This window comes from Periplaneta americana, chromosome 15 (assembly GCF_040183065.1).
Source record: "Periplaneta americana isolate PAMFEO1 chromosome 15, P.americana_PAMFEO1_priV1, whole genome shotgun sequence".
Taxonomy (NCBI): domain Eukaryota; kingdom Metazoa; phylum Arthropoda; class Insecta; order Blattodea; family Blattidae; genus Periplaneta; species Periplaneta americana.
This window is the reverse complement of record NC_091131.1, coordinates 41,458,296-41,482,482: the sequence shown is the minus strand read 5'-3', so window position 1 is coordinate 41,482,482 and position 24,187 is coordinate 41,458,296. Positions and strand designations below refer to the sequence as shown.

The following is a 24,187-nucleotide window of genomic DNA, read 5'->3' as shown; positions in this document are numbered from 1 at the left end:
TCATTTCTATTTCTATGTTGCTGTTGCTGTAGCTATAGTTGCTGTTTGTGATGTGTTCTGCAACACCATACTAGTATGGACAAAAAAAATCACTCATCGTCAATAAAGAAACACAAATCCCTTCATCAGTAATAACTCTTACGAAATTAATATTGTCTTTTTTTTCCAGTCTGTATGCAAAAGTGATCTGTGCCCATATTGACGCTGCTTGGTTCAGAAATCTCTGGCATACAACTCTAATGTGATAATCAATAATCATCATTATGACTCATTTTGAGTAGAAGAAGGATTTTCACAATGGCGGCCAAGTGAAGATAAATTTCAAGAATCATAAGAAGCTCACCTGGAAGTGTCATAATGCTAATTATTGAATTGAAGATGGTGCTAAGGTTGTGGTAAGCTGCAAAAAATGACCTATTTGTATATACTCAAGTTCTAATTTTAGGGAAATAATTCCGAATTTCACTTTCCAAAGTGGTTAGCATATGGTCTAATCAACATTCATACAATAAAACATATCATTAAGGCTAGCATTGTTTGTGTGCGGACTGAGCTGAAGGCATGATTGTATGATATCAATGAATCTTTACCAATTAATGCTGGAAATGTTGTCATAATGCTAATTATTGAATTGAAGATGGTGCTAAGGTTGTGGTAAGCTGGAAAAAATGACCTATTTCTATATACTCAAGTTCTAATTTTAGAGAAATAATTCCGAATTTCACTTTCCAAACTGGTTAGCATATGGTCTAATCAACATTCATACAATAAAACATATCATTAAGGCTAGCATTGTTTGTGTGTGGACAGAGCTGAAGGCATGATTGTGTTATATCAATGAATCTTTACCAATTAATGCTGTGCATTGATTATATTTTTAAACATTTTAATCAGAATGTTTCAGGATTTAAGAATGCTACGCCTAAATTCAAGGTAATGATGTACAGTGTCACTTTTTAGATATGCAACGGTTTGCAAGCAGTCTATTTATTGGCAATGACCATTGCTTTGCCTGCAAAACATGTGGCATACCTATCGGTAGAAAAGCAGACTAGGTTGAATTTGTATTAAACGTTTTACAACAACATTCACTTATTTAATATCATCATCATCACCATCATAATCTTCATCTTCTTGTCATGTTATAGTCCAATAGAAAAGTGTTATGGTCTACAAGGTATTTTTTGTTTCTTAATGGGGCGTCCTAATGATTTCCCATTTGGTCAATAATTCAAAATTACACATTCAATGTGGAAATTTAAAAATATATTTTTGTTCCTATTTTTTTTCCTTTTTATGCATGGGTTATTAATAAATGTGTCAGACTGTATCTTTTCGCAGAGTTGCAAGTAAATGAGTTCCCTCCAATTAGTTGGAAGCAGAGAGGAGGTAATTTCATAATACAGGGCGATTCACGATTAATGATCTGCACTTTAGAAATCAGTTCTGCAGGCCATTTTGAGCATAAAATGTCATATGAACATGAGTCCAATTATCATTAGTTTCAAAGTTATTCGCAAAAATTCAAAGGTCATACTGTGAATCTGGCTTTGGAGTTGCTTGCGTCATTGGAATGTAAACTAAACGGACAGTTGTGCTGTGACGTGAAGTACGGGGTTGAAGGGGAAGATAGGTCTGGTGATTATCGGCTGCACTTATCAGAGATAGCCATCATTAGATACTGAACACTAAGTGCCATTCACATCTGTATGCCCAAGTTCATTGAAGTGGAAGGAAGATATTTGAAAATCTGCCTCCAGACTGAGGTATGTTTATTTTATGATTAATGCAGTATTTTGAATTAATATTTCTTTCTATATTAAGTGAACAACTCTTAGTTCTGCTCAAAACTACAGCTACTTTCGTAGAATTCAATCAGCTGTAACTCCTTAATGATCGATAATCAGACACATGTTCATGTGACATTTTGTGCTCAAAATGGGCCATAGAACTGATTCCTAAAGCACGGGTCATTAGTCCTGATCATCCTATATACAGACGTGGACATTATTAGACTAAATTGATTATATGTGCAACGAAGCTGTATTTATCGGTAGAAATAATGAACAAAAATGTATTTTGCACAGATATAATGAACAGAATATTGAGTTTTGAAGTTACTAATATTTTGTGAACGTTCCCTTATTCTTTATTAACACGTTGATTTTGTCATGGATGCTGGAAACCAAAGTTTGACACTTTCTTTGAATATCAGCATCATTTAGCCAGATATCAGACAGTGCTTAAATGAGTCCATGTTTCGTTGTAAGCCTCTTTTTGTTCACTTTCTTCTTCAGCATAGATCACAGATTTTCAATATCGTTCATGTCCGGTCTTCTTGCAGGCCATGGGAGAATATCTTCTGCAGTATATAATTAAAACACCAATAGTACCAACATGGACAGAAAAAAATATACTTAACAATTTGAAAAATATACCAGAAGATGTAAGCAATCATATTTACAACAATAGAGACTCTGTGAATTATACTGATAGTTGATCTGACGAATTATATTATGTTTCCAAAAAAAATGTTTTAGTGTAATAAGTTGTCCACGTCTGTAGTACGAACTGTAATTAATAGCTAAACTTCTCACTTCCTAAGCACAAGAGCAGTGATCAGTAACTGATGATGAAGTCTGCATATTTTTAATGAACAGTATCACTATTGCGTCACATACACTACCACTAACATACCGGTACTTTCTCCCACCTTTTATTCTGGGTTCTTCTTCTCTTAAGGGAAGACTCCACTGAAAATCATGAAAATTTTGCCAAATTTTTGTAGCTATTTCACTTATTCACAATTTATATTTTCATACCCCAAATGGATTCAGCTCAATTCTGATTACAAATACTCGTATGTTTACACTTTTTAAATTAAGGCTGAAAGGGAGCGTGGAATTTAAAGAGCTGTCAAAATTGTTTTTCATCGAAGAATTCTTTTTCAAAATTTCTGATTACAAATCTAGTAACTTTTTGTTGGCTCCCTGAAGTTACTAGATGAATGTAGCGGAGGAGAATATTAATTTACATAAATATTCATTTTATTTTCAAATCTATTTTTCTGTGTTCATTTTTGTTGATTCAACACCAACTTTCTTATGCCAAATATTAATCAATCTGGATGAAATTTTTACTGCAAGTATTTATGAGGTAGCTGCATGTTTCTATGCATTTATTTTGTGAGAAATGCTGCTAGTTTTAATTTTATTAATATTTTTCTTAAGAAAAATATTAATAAAATAAACTAGCAGCATTAAGAAAAATATTTTTCTTAAAATATTAATAAAATAAACTAGCAGCATTAAGAAAAATATTAATAAAATAAACTAGCAGCATTTCTCACAAAATAAATGCATAGAAACATGCAGGTACCTCATAAATACTTGCAGTAAAAATTTCATCCAGATTGATTAATATTTGGCATAAAAAAGTTGGTGTTGAATCAACAAAAATGAACACAAAAATAGATTTAAAAATAAAATGAATATTTATGTAAATTAATATTCTCCTCCGCTACATTCATCTAGTAACTTCAGGGAGCCAACAAAAAGTTACTAGATTTGTAATCAGAAATTTTAAAAAAGAATTCTTCGATGAAAAACAATTTTGACAGCTCTTTAAATTCCACGCCCCCTTCCAGCCTTAATTTAAAAAGTGTAAACATACGAGTATTTGTAATCAGAATTGAGCTGAATCCATTTGGGTATGAAAATATAAATTCTGAATAAGTGAAATAGCTAAAAAAAAATTTGGAAAAATTTTCATGATTTTCAGAGGAGTCTTCCCTTAAGTAATAAACAATAGACTACATATTTTGCGGACTGAGTGAAGTTCATTGCTGGTAGTACTCAATCTGCTTTCAGACTGTTACGAAACTGAACAGGGCACTGTACAAGAATAGTATTATGCTGAAGATGAAACAATGTTTAGCAGTCTAGAGGAATCATATTTATTGTAGCATCATCCCTAGATTTTCGGCCTCTCATTGTTTCAATGGCTTCTATTTCTTCACGCTCTTCCATAATAAAGTGCCAGTTGGAATTTGTTTCCATTTCAGCTCTGTGAATAGAATAATCTACATTCCTTTAGATTTAGAGTATTGCGTATTTTAACTTATTTTGTCATGAAGAGGTTCATTGTTGTATATTTAATAAACCAGGAAGATATTTCATATTAAATCAGTTTGTGTATGTTAACGAGCAGTGGCAGCTCGTGTTATTAATGAAAGGGCTCAATGTTATTAAAGATCAGAAAATCGAAATCGCTGTAATTTTAGAATTATAAATTATGCCTTGTAAGAGTATACAGTTGTTCATCTTATTTGAAATGAAACTTGTCGGGTAAGTGAGAACAAAAGAAGTATAGCCTATTACATCAAAGAGCTCGATCTCAAAACAAGTTCGGTCCATTTTTCAGTGGCGTAGCATGAAATTTTGAGCAGGGGAAGCTAACTCAAGTTGTCTTTCATGCAATATGAGAAAACGTATTACAAAAATACAGTCTTAAAATAAATAGTAGTCAATTTCAAGTCAGCAGTCGAAGATTGGTTGGAACATCGTAAGTAACACCAATAAGGCATGACCTCAAATGGTACGTAGTAAAATATGATTTCACGTATACGTATAACATTAGCTCACTCCCTGTCATACTTAGAGAAATCACAATATTAGTATCATTACGTAAGTATGCGTCTGTCTTTTGGTTGTGTCCTTCATTGACAGCAAGGGAGTCGGTCATTTGTTTTTTAAATCACACTTTTGTTCGTAAGTCAGTCTTGATAATACAATTGTCCTAAAACATTCAAGTAAATTAGTGTCAGGAACTGTATTTCGCTCATTATTTATTATGTCAGCCACAATGCACACTAACACTTCAACTGAACACAACTGACGAAAAGGGATAATTCGGAAACTACTTATTTTAAATGTTAAAGCTAGCTTCTTGCGAGCCTTGCGACTAGGGTAGTTTAGTTAGAAAGGGATGGAAAATCTGCGGGGTGGATTACACAGAAGAAACCAGTCTGCTTGGAAGCTGGTGTGTTCAGGCTTCTTGTTTACTGCTGCATCACAAATCATCCTGCGCTGCCGCATCACAATATTTAAACACTTAAATATAAATTCTGTTAAAATTCATAAATAATTTTCTCCATAAACTGCAGGTTTATTATGAAATTATTATTAACTGGGGAAGCTAAGCTTTTTAGCTTACATTGACGTTACGCCACTGCCATTTTTGGACAGTCTTTAAGAGAGCAAAATAACTGTACAACTTGTGACTGGTATTCATGATCAGGGATAAAGTGATCTTGTTTTTAGCTTGGTGAACTTGTTTTCAAGATTATATGGGGAGAAAAATGATAATGATATTTTTTACCAACATTTAGAAAATCTATTTTAAAAGTTCAGAACTCTTTCCTGGGAGTCTTTGATTGGAGTAAGAATGTTGTACGATGTTTTTGAGTTTTGCAGCATGTCATGGATGCAGAAATACCTTTACTATGTATCAGTTGAATCGTCAGGAAGAACATGGAAAGGAAACTGTGTGTTGGGTATATTTTCGAGAGCAGTTCTCCATTATGTAGATCCATGAATCCAATACCGGTATATAGGTTTCCCTTTCCTTGCCTTCCCCTGATGATGGAGTCAAATAATATACAGGGTGGAACTAGTGGAAGTGAAATAATCCTGCAGATTGAAAGGGGCGATAGGGTATGCTTAAATGAATAGAAAACCTATGTTATGTTTTGTGATTAAATGCATGATTAATTAGAAAATTGAGTTGGAAGTTTCAGCAGTCTGGCAATATTGCATCCTCTTTCTTCTCGTAATACATAATATGTAATGAATATTAATAACATACTCATTTAAAATAAAAATATCAAACTTTTAAACAAAATATTTCAAAACTAATACACTGCATTATAAACGATAATGTAAGACTCTTAGCATAGTATTACTTTTAGTTACTGAAACGTCTGTAATTCTTAATAATGATGTAAAATTATATTCTTACCTTTAATGAATTTTAAGAACAATTATTTAATAAGTTTAATTTAATCTTGGTTGCTTCCTTCTTCAGAAGCCATGCTATGCTACTGCTAAGAATGTTTTACAATAATTACATCACATTGTAACAACAACAACCATAGAATAATGTTAATTTGTTTTCGATTCACTTTATAACATTTGCTTATTTAAAATATGTTGAAAGTTTGAAAATTAAAAAAAAAAAAAAAAAAAAAAAAAACATTGAAAACTTCACTGTGTTAAAATATAACGTTCTTTAATCCATTTTATCTCTTGGCTTCCAATTAAGTCCACTTAGGTTGATGAAATAATCTACTAATCTGTGAACTTGGGCCACTTTCAGTAATTTTAAGCTAAACTCATTTTGGGAACGAGCTCTTTAATTAGGCCTATATCCGTAAGGAGTTATTACTGGTACTATAGCTTAAATGGGGTCGAAAGTTAAATTATAAGATCGTCTACAAAAGGTATATCTGTAATGAATGTAATTGTGGCACCGGATACAAAATTGTGAGATCCACATTACATGAATGTAAATGTTGACAGCAAATATATATCATATCATATGAAGGGTTCAGAACCATAGTGGGCCAAGCACCATGTACTAAAACCATAGAAAACAAGGGTTAAAATGAAGTTATTACCATAATTCAATGGAAACATATAGCAAGTAATATAAAGTATACACATTAAAACTAAATGGTATATCAATCTTCATTAAACTATGGTATTCACTTAACTTTAACCCTTGCTTCCTCCGTTTTTAATAAATGGCGCTTGGCCCACTATGGCTCTGAACCCTTCATATCATATCGTATTACTGTAGCGACCATCATTAGTTACTAGTGTAGAAAAGTTGTTAATAGTTCTGTCATGATTAAAATAAAAGTAAATAGATATTAATGTTACAAAAAGAAGTGATATTGTAAATATAAACTAAAACATATCTGTGTGATAGCAAATTCACATTTCAGTAAGAAAATTCAAGAGCCTAACATTGTTAAGAAAGAATTTAGTTTTAACAAGCCTATGACCTCATCTGTGAGTGAAGCAACAGTGTTGTGAAAAGAAGAAATAGAATAGCAACAAGAGAAATTTGAACTGTTTGTGTACTTTCTCCTATAATTTGTGCAGCCTATGCAAAGTATAAAATCTAATTTTACAAGCCACTGTAATGGAATATACGTACCTAGTTATCTTGTTAGGTAAAAAGTTAGTAGTTGCAGACTTGACTAAGAATAATGGATGTTTTTTTAAAAACTTAAAAAAAAAATTGTTACCGGTAGTATGCTTTTTTTTTCAGAAAGCAAGCAAATTTATGAGTCACCTATTTTGAGTTTACAGCACTTTGACTCTAAATGAGAGGGTTCGAGTAAAAAAAATTATCAGTAATTTGTCGCTCATAGAGTTTCGTACCTTGTGGACAGGTGTGTCAGGAATCCTGTAAGACATTAAAGTCCTCTGATATTCAAAGTACAATACAGTAAAACCTCGTTAATCTGTTTTAAGGGATTACATACATCCTTGAGGGTAAAAAAATGGGTTTGCATTTTCCTTATATTAATTTACTAAGAACTTTTAGCTTCATATCATTGATAGAAATTTTAAAATACTGGTACCGGTATCTATAAAATTGACTAAGTTATGCATTAAAATATCCTACCATACAAACATAATACCAGCCAGCAATTAGTAATATTAAACATCTTGGTACAAATCGCGAAATGACATTTTTGAAAATTCGCAATTCCAAAAGGTTTTTTGTAGGTAAATACTTTTTCTTTTAAATTGAAGATGTTAGCCATATAAAATTTCATGAAGAATGATCTGGAGGAATAAAATTTAAAATTTATAAAACACATACATTTTTAATGATGGAAGGTGTATGCAATCTCTTAGAAGTGGTTGAATGTCAACAATCACATTAGCTGCATAGCTCCGTGATGGTTAAAAATGTTTGTTCATATTGTTGTTGCATCAATCGGAATTTTCACGTACACCACTACAGTCAGCTTCTATTTAGTTGTTGTATCAAACATATCTCGTTCTTTGAATTTATAATACATTGAAATTATGTCCTTTAAATATGCAATAGACGTATTTTGTTACCGTAAACGAAGTATTAATGCACTTTCTATATTATTTTAGATTATTTCAGACATGGAAATCCTACACATACAACCCAAGAACCAAAAACTCAACACACTAGAACAGGGACGTCGCTAGGGGGGTGCGAAAGGGTGCGCAAGCACCCCATAAAAAATCGGAGCACCCCTTTCCGCACCCCAAAGGGCAATTTATTAACAAAATACTAGGCATAAATTATTTTGAAAAACAAAAACAAACAAACAATTTCTTGGATGTGAAAAAACAACTATGTCTCATAGTGTATCGTAATGGATGTGATGAGCAATAATAATAATAATAATAATAATAATAAACAGATGTATAGTATGCGCGCAAGTGCATGATGGAACATTTTGGATTTTTTATCTACCACATTTTTACAGCTCGCACCACATTTTTAAATCTCGCACCCCATCCGCACCCCCCTTGCTCTGATCCTGGCGACGTCACTGCACTAGAACAATACGAAATATACACACTAAAACACACCCCGATCAAATTCTCAACACACAGATCAATTTCAGTACACACACACTATTTGACTCCACTCTTCAACACCTTTCAACAATCAAACACACCCACATAACAGGCAGAGAAGTTCGAGATTACGCCGTGATCTAGTAGGCTCTGAGGATGGTGCATGAAGCACTGAAACAGCTGTAAGCCGCACAGTTCTACATAATTAACACGAGTAAGTCCACTAGTTAATCAATTAAAAGTTAAGAGGCTAACGTCACCAGATTTACATCTCACTCTAAATTTTATTCAATTAATCGAAGATGAGCTTGCACTCTTCGTTTATCTCCAGACCCAGAAATAGTTGAATCTCTCTCCAGACATGGTAAGGAACAAACAGTAGCCAATAAAAATAGGTAAAGACAGGAAATTGTTTAACAGAAAAGCAGTGAGAACATGATCACCACCAGGAATAACCAACTGTTTAGTTGGATAAAATTATTTACAGCAACTCATAGGTTTTTCGTATTTAAAATGCAATTTTTTTAAGGACGACCTGATTTGGTTTTCCAGATAGGTCCTTGTGCTGGGAATAAAAAAAATATATTTTTATTTTCCGGAACATCATTCTGGTGCAGTCTGGTCCAACTGAACTTCTGGGAATAACTGATTGCATAATTCCTATGAACGAGGCTTGTAGAATTAGATTGAACATGAGATTTTGGAGTACTGTACTCTAGAAAATATTGCATATTTGTTGCCTTTATTTAACTTGGTCCTAAAGTAATGAGTGCTTTAGGTGTATTTTATGAAACCTAAACGTAAATGCTTGTCTACATTATGATATCCACAGTTAATTTTCAAATTAACGAATTACCAACCATTTGGGTTGGAATATTTTTGTTTGTGTCTTTGTGATTGCCTATTAACATATGAGGCGTTCAGAGCTAAAGTGGATCAAGTCCATGAGACGTAGTTTTGAGATAATAGGACTTAAAGTTAACTTGCTCTAGTGGATTATCTAATTTCACCATCAATAATTTTATTGCTCCATTCTCAAATTCTAGATTTATAAAATATAAACAATTGTGATGTTAATTGATGCAATGCATTGGTGACTTGATCCACTATGGCTCAGAACATCGTGAACAAATAATCTGAGCCAAAACTGACTGGTGTCACCTACCGGCGAATGCTTGGAATTAAGACTTGATCCATTACTGCTCGGAAAAGATCCAACTTCAGATAATCAGAAAATTATTTAAACTCATTTTATGAAAATTTGTGACTTGATCCATTTTATCTCTGAACGCCTCATATATAGTACCGGTACGGTAGTTTGTGTAAGAGTTGCTATGTATCCAAGTGCAATATGTGATCAGAACAAAACGGAAGTGAGACAGGTCACATTGTCCTTCACACAGTATTGTCATGTGTGGTGCTAACTGTGCAGTATTTCTCAATGGTACAATATCAAGTGAGTCACGAAATAAAAACAACTTAACATGTATAAAAGAAATAAAACACATTTTCTGACAAAAGCGAACACTTATATTAAAACCGCATCTATTAAACCTAAGTTCAAAGCCTAATTCTTTTTAATGTGATGAATGCGTTTGTTTTCCATTTAAAAGTTAGTTCGTACATAGATCTACATTACAAACACACAAAAGCAAGTTGTTTACAAGCAATAACAGACGGGTCCTGTATTTAGTTTTCAATGCTGTCAGACGAAGAACCTTTTCACATACAGTGAGTCTCTAAAGTCGTATAACAATTCTAGACGTATGGCCGCGAAACCAGGTGGCCCGGGTTCGAATCCCTGTCGGGGCAAGTTACCTGGTTGAGGTTTTTTCCGGGGTTTTCCCTCAACCCAATACGAGCAAATGCTGGGTAACTTTAGGTGCTGGACCCCAGATTCATTTCACCAGCATTATCACCTTCATTTCATTCAGACGCTAAATAACCTTAGATGTTGATACAGCGTCGTAAAATAACCCAATTAAAAAAAAACAATTCTGGAGTGCCTGGGAAAAGTGACATAAGTCAGTTTCCACAAATCTTTTTTGATAATTTATTGACAACTTACACTGGTTTATGTCGATTTGATTTTTTTCTGTATGAATTATTGTAATGGGAGAAATACTTATGTCTCTTTTTCCAAGCGAGCAGATGTTCCGTAAGTTGTCAAATTATCAAAAAAGGTTTGTGAAAACCGACTTGTCACTTTTCCCAAGCACTGCAGAATTATTAATGAACACACTCTGTCTCGATCGAAGCAGGTGGTAGTCTCCATGGTTACCATAATCAAAACAAAAAAAACAGGCTTACCGGTACCTTATTTACTTATTTCCATTCATATGATGTGGATGTACCTTCCAGCATATATGATACATAATTGCAATCTCCGGAACAAATTTCCATTCACATGTTGAAGATTTATTTATTAATTCATGGCTCACTTGTGTTTTGTATCGGTACAAGTGAAGTTCCTTCATTGCTCTCGCTGATTTAACTAGGCATTTTGAAAGAGGAGGTACTCCTTTCACTGGTATAATTTTATTGGTATTTCAGCATTTTTTTTCCCCAGAATCTATAGATGTTTTGGAAATAAAAATTGGCATCCTTTATATATATATATATACTATCTGTACATCACTAAACAATTTTAATGTTTTACAAAATCTAATAGTTATTTTCTTTTATATATGAAAATTGATGGAGTATTTTGTTCAGTCTAATAGCATTTACATGATAACTCAAAATGTACTTAAGATATTATAACGGAACTTTGCATGTAAGTATAGTTTTTTTACCAGTATATGAACAACGTACCATACTCTAAAATCTTTATTGTAGAACATTAATTTTTTTTTTATTTTTTTTTTAGTATCTAAGCAATATTATTAAAAATAACTATACATTCTAAAAGGTAAAGGTAAAGGTATCCCAGTAACATGTCATGAAGGCACTTGGGGGGCATGGAGGTAGAGCCCCATGCTTTCCATGACCTCAGCACTAGAATGAGGTGGTGTGGTCGGCACCACGCTCTGACCACCTTTTACCCCCGGGAAAGACCCGGTACTCAATTTTATAGGAGGCTGAGTGAACCTCGGGGCCGTTCTGAAAGTTTGGCAACGAGAAAAAATCCTGTCATCAGCTGGGATCGAACCCCGGACCTTCCAGTCTGTAGCCAGCTGCTCTACCAACTGAGCTACCCGGCCAACTATACATTCTACATTATTACATATTTTATTCCAATGGATACCATCCCATTGTGGAATCCTGGGAAACGAGAATGCGGATGATTTAGCAAAGAAGGGCAGCACTGCTACTTACAGACCTGTTACTAAATCTGCGTATTACTCTGTGAAGAGATTTATTAAATCTACATACTTAGACTTCAACAAACAAAATTTGATAACTCAATCCCAAGGGAAAAAATGGAACTCTCTGCATCAAAATCCACAATTAATTCCCGATTTACCACGAAAATCGTCTGTGGCTGCATTTAGATTGGCAACAGGCTATGATTGTTTGGCCAAACTCCTGTATAGAATTGGAATACATCAGTCCCCTAACTGCCCATTGTGCAACTCAAACCAAGAAATGGATTCGGAACACCTCAAAATCTGTGCTTCAGTGGCTGGTCATGATATCTTTGAAAAATATTGGAGTGCAAGAGGTCAAATGACTTTATTGTCAAATGCCTGGCATTAGAAAACAACAACAACAACATTACACATTTTAAAGTATGTCGTTCGCAGAAAAGAACTATACATACATGCAAAGTTCAATTAACTATCTTACATACTTCATAGTTATCAGATAAACGCTTTCTGGTTGAACTAAATACACACATATTCATAATTAAAAAAATAACTATTAATCATAATCATAATCATTTACTGCATCCACTGATCATATACATGATATGGGACATGTCATATTTACAAACTAATAATTAATTACATAATATACATAAAAGTAATAACTATAATTAAATGCAACACAAATACAAATATACAAAACTTTGAACTTGATTGAAGAAAACTACAGGTCGGTTGATTTCAGCTATAAGTCCCGTTTGCAGTATGTCTTGAAGTCAGGAATCAATTTCAACCATCGTGTCCTTCATGAGAAGACATCCTTCTCGAAGTCAGGATCTGGAAAAGAGGAAGTACAATTTTTTGAAGTAAGGCGTTCTTTTTCTATTCAGTTATGACAATTTTCAATAAATTCGTTCATACTGTAAAAAACAGTTTTTGATTCAAATTTTATAAAGAGCTTTCTTAAATTTCTGATGTGCAGATATTTCTTTAAGATAATTTGGTAGGCTATTATACATAAGAAGACCAGCATGAATGAAACTGTTTTTATATAGAGTTGAGTTAAAACTTTCAATAAAAATATTATCTTTATTTCTTGTATTGTACTGGTGTGTGCCTGAATTTGAAGGAAAGCTATGCAAATTATATTTGATAAAATTTAAGGTTTCATAAATATAAATACAGGGTAATGGCAAGATATGTAATTTTTTGAAGAATGGTCTGCAGCTGGTAGTTTGAGACACTTGAACTAAGGCTCTAATTAAGTTTTCAAAAATATAAAAATTGCTTAGCGATGTACAGATATTGTATATTAAGCATGTTAATTTTTATTTCCGAAGGACCTCTAAGGAAAAGTTGTTGAAGTATGTACCGGTACCAGTAAAATTACAGCTACTAGCAAAAGGAGGATGTCTTTCAATCTCCCTCTTATGTAGGTACGGTACTTCTGATTTGTTCTGATCATCGCTTGCATTTAGGTACAGGAAATGTCCACATATATGGAGAGGCTGTGCCTAGGTTTGTGCCTGAAAGGATTCATTGCTCAGATCTTAGGTCTTTACTCGTATTAGAAGAGAAATGGTATGTTTCAAAGGAGAACATGGTAGTGTCATAATTTTCTATAATACAATTGATTTTATTTATTATTAAACTGTTGTTTATAAATATCCAATAAAATATATAACAAAATACAGGTGATCTAAGACATGAAAATGCTGTACCATGAGAATGGTTAGGCGTACTACTGTATTTATTTTTCAGTAATCTGTGAATACAATGCAGAAGGATGGGAATTTTGATCACATTAGATCTCAATGTTCCCACCATGGTGTACACAACAAATTCAGATGGTGATGTTAATCCCTCCCACGTGTGATCTTACATGTATGTATGTATTTATTAAACACTACAATTGGGTATATAACCAGTGCCAGTAATATAATATAATATAGTCTACAATAATAACATTACAATAAATATTAATAATAATTGCAGTAATAAAAAAATAAAATATTAAAACAGAAAATCAATATCCCGAATTTAAAAGAAAACTTACAAATTAAACCAAACCCTTTAACTCTATTAAATATAGAATATAATCTAAAGTTAACACAAGAAATACTGAACTCAGAAGTAAACACTGAAATAATGAAACAATTGTCTTTAGAGACAATTGATATTAGGTACCCTCCACAAAACTGGCTTCATTTATACACTGACGGATCCTTGATCTCCAGAGAACAAGGTGCTGGTGCAGGTGTTACGTGCTGTCTCTTCTCACTTTATAGATCTCTTGGATATGGAACAACAAGTTTTGATGGAGAAATCGTTGCAATAAGTGAAAGTCTCAGGATTCTTCTATGCCACATCAATAAATTTATTGATATGGTTATATTGATAAAGTTATATTGTCAGACTCCAAAACAGCTATTCTATCAATAGTCTCTAAACACACACCTTCATCTCAAACAGCAGAAGTAACTAAAATGCTCTCTCCAATGGATACCATCCCATTGTGGAATCCTGGGAAACAAGAATGCGGATGCATTAGCAAAGAAGGGCAGCTCTGCTACTTACAGACCTGTTACTAAATCTACATATTACTCTGTGAAAAGTCTTATTAAATCTACATACTTAGACTTCAACAAACAAAATTTGATAACACAATCACAAGGGAAAAAATGGAACTCTGCATCATAATCCACAGTTAATTCCCGATTTACCACGAAAATCGTCTGTAGCTGCATTTAGATTGGCAACAGGCCATGATTGTTTGGCCAGACACCTGCATAGAATTGGAATATATCAGTCCCCTAACTGCCCATTGTGCAACTCAAACCAAGAAATGGATTCGGAACACCTCAAAATCTGTGCTTCAGTGGCCGACCATGATAATGTCTTTGAAAAATATTGGAGTGCAAGAGGTCAAATGACTTTATTGTCAAACGCCTGGCATTAGAAAACAACAACAAAAAATAAAATAAACGTAAATCTAATTCTAACTATAATTAAATAGATGCAATAAACCTAGGACTATAAATAAAAACTATGCTATTTAACGCCTACAATAAGCAAAAGTAAATCTAACTTATAAGTACTTCTATCAAGCCCAACTATTATCAACTTAAGTAATTATTACATATCACCCTAATCAATTACATATCAACTTAATTATCGTCTTAATTACATATCAACTTAATTACATGACACAACTTAGATAATTACACTGCACCTACAATTACATTTTCAGGTTAATCTTCTGAACCTTCCCTTAAATGTATTGATTTTGAGAGGACCACCCTGAAAGACTGCCGCAGGTAAGCTGTTCCATTCTACTATAGTCCAGTTAACAAATGAAAATTTTGCCACGTCCGTTCTTTGTTTTCTGCATTTAAACTTCCTAATATGGTCAGTCCTGCCTAAGTATGATGGTGTTACTAATCTAGCAGTGATGTCGTTCCATGCTTTGTGTCCCATTTGTGCCTTAAACAATGCGGTCAGTCTAGTTTTTCGTCACCTTGATTTGAGAAATTCCCACCCTAAGTCTTTTACTATCTTTTCATCATGTCCCCTTTCCATTTTTACATATTTTGCAGCCCTGCGTTGCACCTTTTCTATTGAATCGATAGGAAAACCACATAGACACGGTGTTCCAGTAGGATGGTGCACAACCTCATTAAGAAAAACTTCGTAATGTCCATGTTTCTGTCCCATAGAATACCACACTCCATACAAAACACTTCACTAGTCTCTTCCTTAGTTCTTTTTCCAGAGGCAGAAAATCTTGCTTATAGTAAGAACAATAAAATCAAGTGTAACTTGAAAAGCATTTGTTTCTGGACTTCGATTGTGTAGAATTTATTTTATTAACTAACAAAGGTTGCATACGCCTTTAACGTTTGTAACTTCTTTCTGAACAGTCTGTGCAACTTCAAAAACAATTTTAATAGCTTTAACTACATTATATAATTTCATGTATAATGGAAATATATTTTTCTTAGAGAGAGACTCTGACTGTTTATCAGTGTGGTGTTGAGAATAAAAAAGATATAATCATTTTATTACCGCAGTAATATTGAATGACGTGCAGGCACTTTTTCTTTTATGAATAATACAGAGTCTTCCATTAGAAACGCGACTGGACCTGCTGTCCACACAGCCTTTGCATGTTTCACCTTGGCTTTCTTTCACTGATAACTCGAGTGCAGTCGTGTTCTTCACAGAAACAAATGAATAACTTTTAGAGTCAGTACTACAAAATTTTACTTTCAAAAGACGCCAGTTAGATAATACCATATATCAAAATGTTACTGATTTTTAATATTAAAAAATACCGGTATATATATAATACACTTACTTGTTTATTTTTATTTAGTGTTGTTCCATTTTCATTACAATGAAATTGGTACTACACTTCTCTGACCACGATTATCGATCGTATGATTCCTTCATAAAGAGTTCTTTTGTTTACTTAAGAATTTAGTAGGTGTTGAAATTAAAAGTAAGTGGTGCATTACCTAATTAACTAGTCTCGAGTTCGTATCAGTCATCTTCAGAACTAGTTTTCATTTTAACACATGAAAGTTGTTGTTATAACTAAATTCTTAAGTGATATAAACAGTGACGTCACCAGGATCAGAGCAAGGGGGGTGCGAGATTTAAAAATGGGGTGCGAGCTGTAAAAATGTGGTACATAAAAAATCCAAAATGTTCTTTCATGCACTTGCGCGCATACTATACATCTGTTTATTATTATTATTATTATTATTATTATTATTATTATTATTATTATTATTATTATTATTATTATTATTATTATTGCTCATCACATCCATTACGATACACTATGGGACGTAGTTGTTTTTTCACATCCAAGAAATTGTTTGTTTTTGTTCTTCAAAATAATTTATGCCTAGTATTTTGTTAATAAATTGCCCTTTGGGGTGCGGAAAGGGGTGCTCCGATTTTTTATGGGGTGCTTGCGCACCCTTTCGCAACCCCCTAGCGACGTCCCTGGATATAAAGTGTTAAAAGTGTGTAATCAAGATGTATAGTTCATTTGTACCTTACATTTATCAAATTTTAAGAAAGGAAGTCTTAATTATTGTTGTCGCATTATTTTATTGAGATGTAAAGATATAATTTTGAAACATTTTGAAGGACCAAAATGATTACTATTGTATATTCTATTTGAAATATATAATTTGAATCCTGGAAAGGCTACTTGCTGTCTTGACTGGCTTGAAAAAATTTACTGTAGGCCTATGTCACTAACTTCACAGAGAGTGTGGGGAGACTTTGTAAACCCTCATTTACATAAGCAGTCATTGTTATGTTTCCTCATAAATTTAATATAAATTAATTATGGTCTTCTATGTTGTGTTGATTTTATGTTAGTTAAGAAAAAGTCTAATTCAGGATAGATAATGTTTATGTATGTATATAGGCCTATGTATTTATTAACACTACAATCGGGTATACACCCAGTGGCAGTGATATATAATAGGCCTATACAATAATAACATTACAATAATTATATTAATAAAATTTACAATAATTACATCAATAAAAAATAAAATAAACGTAAATTTACTTCTAACTATAAATAAATAGACGCAATAAACCTAGGACTATAAATAAAAACTGTGCTATAATAATGCCTACAGTAAGCAAATGTAAACCAACTTATAAGTATTTCTATTACACCCAACTATTACCAACTTAAGTAATTATATTATGACCTTAATTAATTACATCTCATCTTAATTAATTACATATCAGCTTATTACATGACACAACTTAGATAATTACACTGCACCTACAATTACATTTTCAGTCTAATCTTCTCAACTACTACATAAAAGTAAATGATTACTGAGTTTTTATTAAACATTTTGGTACAATAATTCATGTCTCGATTAGTATGTAATCCTAAGTTTAGTTCATATATCTGAACTATAAGAAAGGATATTTACATGTTTTGGCACTTGTGACATACTGGTACTATCTAGTTCAAAATCTTCAATAGTTGATTTTGTTAAATACTTTTAAATCACATAAAAGCGGAGTACATAGCTGTGTCACAATAACAATAATAATTGATCGTTATCATTACATTATGAACTACGTTTAAGAAAATAACGAAAATAACTGATTTGAAATGGCAATGATAATCTAACTTCGAAAATCTCACTTAGGCAGGCCTAATGTAAAAATATCAAAATAAAAATATAAATTTACTTAATGTAAGTAGACACAGAGAAATAACAGTGTCTGTATAAGTGAATAGTTGACATAAAAATATATAATCCTTCATGTTTATCAGTACAAACTAATTCCGAGTATGCACCTTAAAGTTTCCGGGTCCCAGAATATTTCTTACATGAATAAAAAATCATATCTGAACTAAAATACGCTATGTAGCCAGTTGTTTCACCACCTAGGCAGTCAATACTCAGCATGATGAAATATAATATAAAACACATGCACTAGGGTACAAAATTTAAAGTTTTTGGATTCTTTTACTTGTTAAACAGATTTTTATTCCTAATTTTTACTTCCCTTGGTCATATGTAAATGCTGTTATTCATCACAAGTTTAAAATTATATTTATATAGACAATTTATATTATCTTTCTTGTTTATTAATTAGTCGCTTGTCTGTCATGTGTACTCACGTAAATTATTTTGTTTTCTAATATTTTGCATACATGTCTATTCGGTAAAAATAGGTGATGTTAATTTCATTTGAATTGTAGAAATGAAATATGTTGTAATATGCTACATTTCTTCTGTTAATTTATAATGTATGTTCAACATATCATCAGAAATTGGTCGATCTCCTCATGAAAGTATTATTTTACAGAGTTGAATATTTTAAAACCATGAAAAGAGTATGTTTTGATTTATCAACTTATTTATAATAAAAATCATAATAAACTTCAACAAGGCTATGAAACAAATTCTTTTATTCCATTGAAATTATACCGATATCACAAATTTTCTAACAGCAAGCATTACAATAAAATATGTACTGTAACATTTCATGAGATCTGGCAAATGATTAATGATAATTATTGGAGATGATCAGCAGGCGTAATTATGGAAAAGTAATAGAAAATAAAGGGCATAATGAACGTAAAAGGAGCAACAGCTAAAAGCAGAATTACATGTAAACAAGTACGGTACTGAAAGAAATCCTCAAGAATGAAGATATTTCATGGTAAATTCCTGTGTAGGCCTAATGGTATGGTTAGGTCATGTAGAATGAATGGGCGAAGAGACAATACAAAAAAAACTCCTATGTAACCTTAGACAAACTGATTACTAAATATGGCTTGTGCAAAATAGGCAGAGATGGTTAATTTTTTCCTTTACATTCCTATGCACTTTAGTGTAAATGAATTATCCATTATTTACAGCTGCTGAATTGCTTTTGTGATATTCGCTACCAGGGGCGGCTCGTTCATAAGAGCTGCGGAGCTGCAGCACTCCCTGCTTTGACAGCAAAATAAAAATAATATTTATTTTAATTTGTAGAAGAATTGTTACAGCTTTTATTGGTAAATTGCTTTATATTTCATCTGCCCAGGAATATGTACTATTATCTTATGCATAATCTTTTTGTGCGTCAACTGTATTGGAATTGACACTGCATTCAAAGTCGTCCTGGGATCTGCAGGGTGGTCAGCTCATAGAGAGTGTGTCTTGCATGGTCAGGGGGTAGAGAGGTGAAGGGAAGCAGAGGGAAACTGCCGCTGTTTAAAACCCATGTCTCGCTGCGTGGCTTGCAGAGCCAGGCCACAAGGGATCTTTCCTCTCCTCCCACACCGCTATTGTAATGCTGCGTCAAATTGATTCACTATTCCCTTGAAACTTAATGACAAAATTTTTATTTTCTTTTCACATACTTATTGTTGTAGAATCTTATCCAGTTAATATAACGAAATTAATATTCTCTTTTGCCTTATTATTACGTATATATCCAACCTCCAGCAGAACCTAATACTTGCCTTAACTCAAAATGATTGCCCGAGTAGAATCCTTTTGATATAGCACGTAAAATACGAAAGAGACTTCTTTTCCAGTTTTAGAAAATTGTTGACCATCAGTACATCTGAGTGTTGCTTTGGTGTGACGTCTTAATACCGTAACTTAACCAGTGCAAATTTGCAAGCATGAGTGTGTGTGAATTACAGAATATTAGTTTTATTTTTCTCAACTTTCCCTTGCGGAGAATATTGATGTAGTGAAGTGAAATTAAAGGGTCGTCCGTTACCTGACTAAATCTTACTTAAGCTTCATCCAGCCGAAATAGTGCATATATGTAAGGAAGTATAACAATGAAATTTACGCTAAGCATTTATGGTTACGTGGATGTGAACAAAAAAAATCTGTATTTTGTTTTCCTTGCCTCCTCTTCGGTGGTGATGCTGCATGGACTAGGAGTGGTGTGACAGATTTAGGACATTTGCCCCTAAAAAGCAAAATGCACGATCTTCGCAGTCTCACCTGAAGAAATGTTGTTTCATTGGCTATGTTACGCAACTCATACTGCTGTGCAATTAAGTGAAACGAACAGAACAAACATTCTCAAACATAATCAAGAAGTGAGAAAAAATCGTGAAATTATTTTAAAAAAAATATTGATTGTATCAAATTTTGTGGCCAATATGAACTTCCCCTTAGGGGACATGGTGAAAAAACGATTCGAAGAACCCTGATGTGTTTCATGGGTTGCTACAATTCGTGAGTAATCTAAACGAGCCTCTCAAAAATCATTTGGAACATGCCACTGTTTAAGGTTATTCTAAGACAATTCAGAATGAACTGGTAGATTGTAAGTTGAGGTCTGCCGATCTGAAATTCAGACTGAAATCGATGATATTAGTTTTTCTTAGGGATTAGCAAATGGTCCCACAGACATCTCCCAACTAAGTCAGGAAGTTTTGGTTTTTCGATATGTAGTCCATTTATTTTTGTCCTATACTTATTAGTAATGGTATCAAGAAGTGAAATTTGTATGTACCGAAATCTACTGCAGCTCTCCCAATCCACAAGTTCACGAGCCGCCACTGTTCACTACTATTACTTACAAATGACTTTTAGAGAATCCGAAGATTCATTGTCGCCCTCACATAAGCCCACCATCAGTCCCTATCTCAGCAAGATTAATTCAGTCCCTATCATCATATCCCACCTCCCTCAAATCCATTTTAATATTATCCTTCCATCTACGTCTTGGGTCGCCCTCGGTAGCATAGTTGGTATAGCGCTGGCCTTCTATGCTCAAGGTTCCAGGTTCGATCCCGGCCGAGGTCGATGGCATTTAAGTGTGTTTAAATGCGACAGGCTCATGTCAGTAGATTTACTGGCATATAAAAGACTCCTGCGGGACAAAATTGCAGCACACTGGCAACGCTGATATAACCTCTGCAGTTGCGAGCGTCTTTAAATAAACCATATTTAAATTTCTACGTCTCAGTCTCGCCAAAGGTCTTTTTTTCCCTCAACTAACACTCTATATCGTCGCTGCACCTCCAAAAATCCACAATGTGTTTTTAAAAAGATTTTGCAGGAGAAAGAAAAAAGCACAGTCACTTTTAACTACCTTGATTTTAAAAGCCACTTTCGCTATAATTTCATCATTTATCATGTAATGATTGAAATTATACAGAAAGTAGCTTTGATAATCAAGGGACTTGAAAGTGACATTTGTTTTTTCTTCCTCCTGCAAAATCTTTTTAAAAATACATAGTGAATTTTTGGAGGTGCAGCAACAATATGCATTTTGGATTCACCCATACATGCTACATGCTCTGCCCATCTCAAATGTCTGAATTTAATGTTCCTAATTATGTTAGGTGAAGAATACAATGCATGCAGTTCTGCGTTGTATAGCTTCCTTCATTTTCCTGTAACTTCATTCCTCTTACAAGCAAATGTTCCGATGAAGCAGATAAAAAAGTTAAATTTTTTTCATCCACCATGTTAATAATGTCAAAAGAAGTGTTTATACAAATTTTGGGCACTCGACCGCAATTATGGGAGCCGTAAAAAAATAAGTTCACCAGGGGCTGTTAACAGAAAAAAAACACAATTTCATTGGACAAATTTATTGAAACAGACACAGCAATTGTTGAGCTATTTTTCAACATATTTTCCATCGGAATTGAGACATTTCTCATATCATGGGATCGACAGAGAGAGGTGCAGACGCAGTCAAAATGTTGGTTCCGATCTGAGGCGGCTAACTTCTACAACACAAAAATTGTATGGTATGACAAATGGCTCAATTCCAGTGGGGGACATGTTGAGAAATAGCGCAACAATTGCTATATCTGTTTCAATAAATATTTCCATGCAACTGTGCTTTTTTTCTATAAACGGCCCCAGAGAAAATCACTTTCTGGACGGCCTCGTAATTGCGGTCGAGTGGCCAAAATTTGTATAAGCACTTCTTTTGACATTATTAACATGATGGAAGAAAAAATTTAACTTTTTTATCTGCCCCCATCAGAACGTTTGTTGTTAGCCCTAAATATTTTTCTAAACACCTTATTCTCAGATGCCCTCAACCTCTCTCAAAGTGAGAGTCCACGTTTCACAACCATACACAAAAGCCGATATTCACTACTATAACAATATTAATTCTGAACATAATTACTTTCACATAATAACCACTTCTATCATTTTCGCAGCAACCATAATTAGTTACTGGTTTGGCAAACATTACCCTGCCAACATCTCCATTTTGGAATAGTAAGAAAAAAAATTGTAGAAAACCAAAGAGCAGATGGCTGCAACATTTGGAGCAAAAGTTGGGAGCCGTAAGAATCAGAAGGTGGCTGTAAAAGAATAAAAAATGGAAGCAAATTATGTTGAAGACTACAGTTGATTCTGGTTTGTAGCATTGGTGCTTCCAGTGAATGGGCCATTTGCACATTGGCACATCAAAAAATTAGAAGTAGGCTGTTTTTCCGTTGTTAAAAAATAAATTTGTCTTTAAAATTTAGTAAACGAATTCAGAAACCACTCTTAAATTAATTGGCATGGTAATCTCTTGACTGTAGTGATAGCTAAAAAAAAAAAAAAATGTATTGAATATATAACAATTGGCAATTATTTATTAATGCTGCTGTACACGATTAAATTCATATCTTTATATAGATTGAGTTATTTGAAATAAAGCCCTGTTAACCTGCTCGCAATTGATTATAAGCAGTACAGTACTCAAACTGTGATGTATGTACAGTAGTGGCAAAAAAAAAAAACCGGACTGACAGAATAATCAAAGTCCCCGAAATGAGCCACTGCACATGCCACGCCCGCATTCACAAGATAGCGAGTAATCTATTGAAAGTATTGTAGTTTCGACTGCTGACGTAGCCCATTTCGAAAGCCATTAGAAAATAAGCTGGTAAAATTCATGTTCTGGGAATAATAAGTTAATTAAGTAGTAAAATATCCCTGCAATCGAGAAGTATTGGGAATAAATTTGAATAAGGAACAAAAGAAAGTTTCCTTCCCAGGTAGGATTCGAACCACGAAAGTCTTAGTTACTAGTCTGTCGTGCTGTCACTGTGAACAAGGCTCTGAAATCAGCTACAAGGGTCGGTCCGGTTTTTTTTTTACCACAACTGTACATAAAAATTGAGTGTCACAAATTCAGAAACTATCACTACTTTCATCACGGATGCAGAAGCTATCTACCAGTGTAAGTGCTAAACTTGAAGAGGATACCAAAGTTGCCACAGCAGTGGCATGTGATGATAAATAATCATGGTGGTGCACAAATATTTATTATGATTATCATATTATTATTATTATTATTATTATTATTATTATTATTATTATTATTATTATTATTATTATTATTATAGGTACTAACTACTACATAACTATTAACATATGTTACGTAGGTAAAGATTTACATAATTTTGTTAGTCAATAAATTGCAGTTAATCAGTTTCCTATGTAGGTCCAGTAATAGCAAAGTAAAGTGTTCAATTTCTATTGCAGCACACCGTAAATAATATTGTTTTCGCTATATTGCGTTTTATAACACAGTTCACACGTTCACAAGTATTCGATATGTGTGTCGTCTCATCAGCCTTAACTGCTAAAAAGTCAGCTGCTTTCTTTATTTCTTTGAAATCTCATCATGGCATACATCAAAATGGCTTGAAGGACTTCGTTCTGTGTAGTGTTTGATGTGCTCTTAAACACTGTTCCTCTTTCCAAA

At 33.4% G+C, this 24,187-nt stretch overlaps 1 protein-coding gene across 3 annotated transcripts in view; it reads left to right on the top strand.

Moving 5' to 3' along the window:
* Positions 1-19,296, top strand: part of LOC138714818 (scoloptoxin SSD14-like) — a 270,565-nt gene extending 251,269 nt beyond the window's left edge. For all 3 annotated transcript variants that reach the window (XM_069846978.1, XM_069846979.1, XM_069846977.1), the window contains one exon: positions 170-19,296. The gene's annotated coding sequence lies outside the window, so the exon portion shown is untranslated. The remainder of the gene's footprint in view (positions 1-169) is intronic.
* The last annotated feature ends 4,891 nt before the right edge of the window (positions 19,297-24,187 follow it).